Source organism: Marmota marmota, unplaced genomic scaffold (assembly GCF_001458135.2).
Source record: "Marmota marmota marmota unplaced genomic scaffold, marMar, whole genome shotgun sequence".
In the NCBI taxonomy this organism is placed as follows: domain Eukaryota; kingdom Metazoa; phylum Chordata; class Mammalia; order Rodentia; family Sciuridae; genus Marmota; species Marmota marmota.
The window spans coordinates 6,065,555-6,071,554 of record NW_026000241.1 but is presented as its reverse complement, the minus strand read 5'-3'; positions in this window follow the sequence as shown (position 1 = coordinate 6,071,554).

Genomic DNA, 6,000 nt, shown 5'->3' with positions numbered 1-6,000 from the left:
GGGCTGCGAGAACACCGAGATGAGGCCGAGGCGGGCGCGGCCATGGCGACGGCGGGGCGGCAGGGAGACGGAAGCGCTCTCGGCGGCCGCCAGTGCGCCTGCGCGAAGGCCAACCCCGCCACACCTGTCTGAGCTCTTTGGTCGGTCTGCGGTACGCACATGCGCAGTCCGGCAAGTGAAGCCCCGACAGGGAAGGGCGATGTCTTCTGTGCCCAACCTTTGAATCTTTGCTAGCTAGGCCTGAGCCCTTCCCTAAGCTGGCTTAGGAGGAGCTCGGAGGCAGGCCTGCGTCCCCACAGAAGGGGACATGGGGTTGGGATGGCGTGAGGAGATTCTGGAAGGTTTCCTGGAGAAGGTGGTATTTTGGTGGGCTTTGACATCTGTTAACTTTATTTATCTGTTGCATTTGTTGTCTCTTCTAATTAAAACATAACTCCCTAAGAGTCAAGGTGTTTGTTTTGTTTTATTCATTGATGCCTGGCGAGCCTCCCGAACTGTGTCTGACACAGAGTAGGAGCTCAGTACATCTGTTGAATTGCTTTAGCAAACACTCTGGAGGCTGCTGGGTCCCTCCGAGGACCCAAAAAGCCCTCCCGCCTGGTTGCACCTGATGAGCTCCATGACTTGGGTAAGGAGGGATTTGAGGAGCAGAGGGCTGCAAGGCCTGGGGGTGTAAGGAGCGGCTCCTTCCAGTGCTGAGGTAATTCAGTGGAGTATAGTTAAGTGCAATGAGACTCACTCAGTGCATTTTAAAATCAGTGTCAAAACAATTCCATTTGCCATAGCATCATAGAGAATAAAATACTCAGGAGTAAACAACAGAAGTGCAAGACCTGTACACTGAAAATGAAGATTTCACTGAAGAAAGTTAAAGATGTTCATGGAAAGACGTCCCATGTTCATGGATTGGAAAATAAGATGGCAGTACTCCCCAAGTTGTAGAGATGCAAAATAATCACTATCAAAATGCAAACGTTTTTTTTTTTTTTGTAGAAATTGAAAAGCTGGTCCTAAAATTCACAAGGAATTCACACTTCCTAGTTTTAAACTTACTACAAAGCTACAGTATTCAGGCCAGTGTGGTATTGGCCTAAAGACAGACATGTAGATCAGTGAGTAGAACTGTAACAAGGACTGACTATCTTCACTTGTGCCTGCAGTTGTCTGATGGGTAGCTAAAACCAGGATTAAAGACTTGGCATCAAAAAAAAAAAAAAAAGACTTGGCATCTCTGTCCCCGTATTGCATCTGTCTCCTGTGCTCTGAGTCACCACGTGTAAAGATTCAACCTCCCTGATAAACAGCATGAGGTGAGTTGAAGCTGTCCTTTCTTACTGTGGACGAGGCTCCACTTGACCAATCCTGAGATAATGATGGGCAGCCCACACCTCAAGATCATCTGCTTTGGCAGCTGTGAAAAGCCTCCAACTGTACAAACCCCAAGTGCTTGCCCTCATTCTCCTTTCTGTAGAAACTCAAAGTCATTGTCAGTCCCTTGAAGACATGGCTAAGGACATGATTCTAATCAGTTCATTTCACGCCTTTCTCCATTATCTTTTCTGTTTGGTGTTTGGGGCTGGAGGCCAGAGCTGCTTGGTTGGATCCCCAGAGTCAGGCCTCAGGCAACAGAACTGAGATGCAAAAATAAACCCATATGTTGTGGTCAGTCTTTAACAAGGGGCCAGGTCTCTTCAATGGGGAAAAAGGTCTCTTCAGGGCTGAGGGTGTGGCTCAGAAGTAAATTGCTTGCTCAATCAGCATTTACTGGGAAAAAACAAAAAGTCTTTTCAATAAATGGTGCTGGAACAATGGGATAGCCACCTAGAGAAGAAGGAAGCTGGACTCTGCTACGTAGAATAATGCCCCCCACAAGATGGCCACCCCTAACACTCTGAATGCCTAAAGGTATGAGGATAGTTTACAAGGGGGGACTGTGATGGCAGATGAAATTAGGTTGATACCCAGTTGTCCTTAAATAGGTTTTCTGGATGGCCCAAGGTAACCAAAAAAGTCCTTATAAATAGAAGAGCAAAGCAGAAGAGGGGTACCCAGAGGGGTGATGTTGTCAGGAAGACTCAGCCCTCTGTTGCTAGGTGGACAAGGAGGCCCAGAGCCAAGAGCTGCAGGTGGTCCCAAAGCTGGAAAAGGCGAGGAAATAGATTCGCAACCAGAGCCTCTAAACATACAGCCTGCAGACACCCTGGATTTAGTGAAATCCATTTCTGACGTCCAGTGTTTAGGCCTGTAAGGTATGTGTTATTTTAAGCCCCTGTGTTTGTGGTAATTTTGTTACAGCAGCTAGAAAACTGATACAGATCCCCACCTCACACTGTATACAAAAATTAACTGAAAATGTATTCAAGACCAGCAACAAAAACACTCAGGGTCACTCCAGGGGAACTGGGCTGCATGAAATAAGCACACAAGAGAAATACCTTTTTCTTTGGGGTCCTGTGACAGCTCCTCTGACCTTAAGGGTCCACAGAAAGAGAGCGAGCACATGCTGACCCCTTTTGTTGAGGAGAAGCCATTCAGATGAGGCAAGGGGCCAGGTTTCAGGGGGTTGAGCCTAGCTTCGTGATGTCTGCTGTCAGCAGGTTGACTGACACCTAGGAAGGCCACCCCCAAAGGCAGAGCAAGAGAAGGGGACACACAAAGGGCGTTTCCATGGAACATTCTATCCCAAACCGGGCAAAGGGGTAGTATCACAAATGGGGCTGCAGGAAGGCACGCCCGTGCACGAAGACACATTCTACTACTTCAAGGATCGGGGCAGTCATCTAGGGCCACTTTGATGTGGTCAGATCACGGGAAGTGACCCACAGAGCCCCAAACAATCAGGGAAGGAAAATGCTGGTCACACAGCACAACAGCCTCCCACAAAGACCTAAATGTAAACGCTAAAGCCAAGAAACTTGGAAGAACACAAAGGCGTAAATCCTCAGGACCTTGAGCTAGATCACTGGTTGAAAGACTATTCTTTTCCCAATGACCAGTTCTTGTGCCCACACTGAAGACCAGACGACCACAGGTGTGTGGGGGGGTTTATTTGGGCACTCTTGGTTTTATTCACTGGTCTGTATGTCCTTACACCAAGCCACACTGTCTTGATGACTTGACTTTGCCTTGGTGGGCGCTGAAGGTACAAGCAACAAAAACGAGAAACCAGACTCCGTCAAGACTTTGTCTTACAAGGACACTCTCAAGAAGGGGAAAAGAAAACCCACCAAGTGGAAGGAAATCTTGAAATTTTTCAAAAGGTGAAGGCCAAGAAGTATCTAAGATATTCCTCCAAAGAATATAGGCAAAGGACCAATGGCTTGTGAGAAGAGGGCCAGTTCTTGAGCCACCGTGGAAATGCACATCAAGACATCAGGATGGCTGTGATCGAAAAGGCAGATGACAAGTGCTGGTGAGGATGAAAGAAAAAAAAAAAAAAAAAACAGGTGGACCCCAGCATTTCAGGTGGAAGGTCAAGTGGTGCAGCCACTTTGAAAACAGACTGGCACTTCCTGAAAGGGTTAAGTGTGAATGTGTGATCTGGCATTTCCACACCGAGATGTACACCCAAGAGAATGTTCACAATAGCATTATGTAATTACTTTTGGAACTGAGAACTGAGTGCTTTACTACTGAGCCACATCCCTAGCCCTATTTATTTTTTGAGACAGGCTCTCACTAAGCTGCTGAGGCTGGCCTCAAATTTGTGATCCTCCTGCCTCAGCCTCCTGAGTTGGGATTGCAGGTGTGCACCACCATATCTGGCACAACAGCATTACTTATAACAGTCAAAAATGTAAACCACACTGTCCATCCACAGATGACTGGGTCCACAGAGTATGATTCATCCACACAGTGGAACATTACTTAGCTGTAAAAAGAAGGAAGCCCTGCCACAGGCTTGGATGTGGATGAGCCTTGAAAACTTGATGCCAAATAACAAAATCCAGACAAAAGACCACACAGTGTGTGATCCCATTGATAAGAAATGTCCAGAGCAAGGAGATCCATAGAAGCAGAAAACAGATGAATGGTTGCCAGGGTCCGGTGGGGGTGGGCTGGGGGTGACTGCCCATAGGGGCGGGGTTTCCATGAGTTGGAGAAACTTTTCTGCAATTAAATAGTAGTGACTGGGACTGGGGATAGAGCTCAGCTGGTAAAGTGCTTGCCTCACATGCACAAGGCCCTGGGTTCAATCCCCAGCTCCATAAACAAACAAAATAGTAGTGATAGTTGCACAACCTCTTGAATATACTAAAAGCCATTAAATTATTCATTTTAAGAAGATGAATATTATGGATGTGAATATTTCAATTGAAGAAATACAGAGGTGACCGGGCGGAGTGCGGGGGTGGAGAGAAATGGTGTCCCACACGTGGAAGACAGCAGGAGCCAAGATGCAAAACCCGGGTGCTGGCTGGAAGCCACTGCGCGGTGGAAGGAGTCTGAGGGGCACCCGGTGCACCTGGATCCCCCCAAAAGGGACCAGGGCCCTTGGGGGGAGCAGGCCAGGGCCCCGGCTGTCCCCCACGGGCCTCAGTGCCCTGCACCCTCCTCCTGGCATCCCCTCCAGCATTCCTCAGCCACGTGCTGCTCGGTCCCTGCTCTCAGGGCCACCTGCCTATGCCAGGCTCCCGCATCACAGGTACAAATGTCCCTCTGTGCAGATCATCCCAAGGCCTCCCATAAAGAAGGGGCCTGGGCCAAGTCCTTCTGATCCTGGCTGTCTTCTCCATGTTGAGGGGCACTGGGGCATCATGGAGCTTCCCATTGGGCAGATGAAAAACTCCAGAACTGGCCGGGCGCGGTGGTCCACGCCTGCCATCCCAGCAGCAGGGGAGGCTGAGGCAGGAGGAACGTGGGTTCAAAGCCAGCCTCAGCAACAGCAAGGTGCTAAGCAACTTAGTGAGACCCTGTCTCTAAAGAAAATATTAAAAGGGCTGGGATGTGGCTCTGAGGTCGAGTGCCCCTGAGTTCAATCCCTGGTACCAAAAAAAAAAAAAAAAAAACCTTCCAGAACTCTCCAGGGCTGGGTGCAGCCCAGTGGTGAGTGGGTGCTGGGCATGCAGGAGGTCCTGGGTTCCAGCCCGGCTCCGCCAAAATCAAGTCAAAACTGTAGCACCACGCCACGAGGAGACGCAGTGGAGACCAACAGGCGTTTTGCCAGGCGAAAGCCAAACCGAGAAGACAGGTGACTGCTGGTGCCACCGTGGGAAAGCAAGAGCAGCGCCTGCCAGGTGACAGGGAGGGGTGAGGAGCCGAGCACAGGGTCTTTTAGGACAGTGGAACTGTTTTGTGTGATATAGGTTGAGCATCCCTAATCCAAAACATGAAATCTGAAATGCTCCAAAAAAATTTTTTTATGTGTTTTTTTCTTTTCTGGTGGGGGGGTGCAAGCCAGGGCCTCGGTGTACCAGGACCTGCTCCGCTGCAGAGCTACCTTCCACCCCCAGAGCAAACTCCTAGAGCAAACTATGCCACGGGGGAAACTGCACACCACGGAACTGGGTTTCACGCACAAAATTATTAACAATTTTAGCTGGAGACTGTGCCCTTGTCGGTAATCCCAGCTGCTCAGGAGACTGGGGCAGAAGGAGCCAGTCTGAGGCCAGCTTAGAAGACCCTGTCTCAAAATAAAAAAATAACAAGGCTGGAGCCGGAGCTCATGGTAGGGCACCACCTCGCACGTGCGAGCCCCGGATTCCAACCCCAACACACACGAAACCCCACAGCTTGATCCTAAAGTCCTCAGGGTACCGTCTCACCCCCGGAGGGACCTCCTGAACACAAGCACATCTACAGTCACAGGCTTTGGGACAGGAAAAAGGGATACTGGGACACCTTCTTGCCAGGTGCTCTTGGCAAGGACTGCATTTCCCTCCCTGCACCTCATTCCTGGAGTTGAGAGACGGGCTCTTTGGGAAATCATTAGATCCATCAGGGTGGAGCCCCGTGTTGAGTCCTGATGGCTTAATAAGAAGGGGAGACAGACAGACAGAC